The sequence below is a fragment of the Poecilia formosa genome, unplaced genomic scaffold, assembly GCF_000485575.1.
Source record: "Poecilia formosa unplaced genomic scaffold, Poecilia_formosa-5.1.2 Scaffold455, whole genome shotgun sequence".
Taxonomy (NCBI): Eukaryota; Metazoa; Chordata; class Actinopteri; order Cyprinodontiformes; family Poeciliidae; genus Poecilia; species Poecilia formosa.
In genome coordinates, this window is record NW_006800394.1 from 343,249 (window position 1) to 343,904 (window position 656).

At 44.8% G+C, this 656-nt stretch overlaps 1 protein-coding gene and 1 long non-coding RNA gene across 2 annotated transcripts in view; one reads left to right on the plus strand and one right to left on the minus strand.

The window, feature by feature from the left end:
* LOC103155919 (transmembrane protease serine 9-like) overlaps positions 1–656 on the minus strand; it is a 15,508-nt gene that overhangs the window by 7,050 nt on the left and 7,802 nt on the right. The window lies entirely within an intron of this gene.
* The window catches only part of LOC107833797 (uncharacterized), an 18,988-nt gene that overhangs the window by 4,744 nt on the left and 13,588 nt on the right, over positions 1–656 (plus strand). The gene's annotated exons all lie outside the window — the stretch shown is intronic.

The window sequence follows — 656 nt, forward strand, 5'->3', positions numbered from 1 at the left end:
ATTTTCCCATAAATATCCCAGATTGTGCCGCCGTTAGTTGCTCTCCCAGATCTTACGGTATTTTTATACAGTTCCCTCCCCCCGCTCTTACGTAATTACTCTGTGTTCGTGTACCCCCCCGCCCCTCATCACCGGACAGCGGCAGATACTGTATTCTGAACACCAAAACTTGACCGGTATGATCTGAGGTCAAGAGGTAGAACTGGTTTTCTTTAATGTATGAGAACTGCTTTTGTGTTACCATCAAATTGCTTAACAAAGATTATGCGAGTAGTACCTTCAGATATGTTTATTGTTGTTTGGGTGAAGGAGGGTGTGCAGGAGACATTGCGGTCACTTTCAGTCCCGTTGGATTTAAAGTTGATGAAGCCCGGCTGGTTTCTAGTGATGTGACTGTTGATCCAGTCATTGTACTGGGACACTCTTGCATAGACTGCTGGGAAATATGGTTTGGCACAACCAACACCAAAACTCACAATTCCAGCCTGAATCCATCGATCACCCTGCTTGGTCACTAGTGGACCTCCAGAATCTCCCTGTAGGACCAGAAACATTTAGTTTGAAGCAGGTGAGGAGAAGAAATCAGTGCAGGAAGTGAAATCTGATAAAAACAGTTAAGACTTACAAAACATGGTCCCTTCCCTCCTTCACGAAAC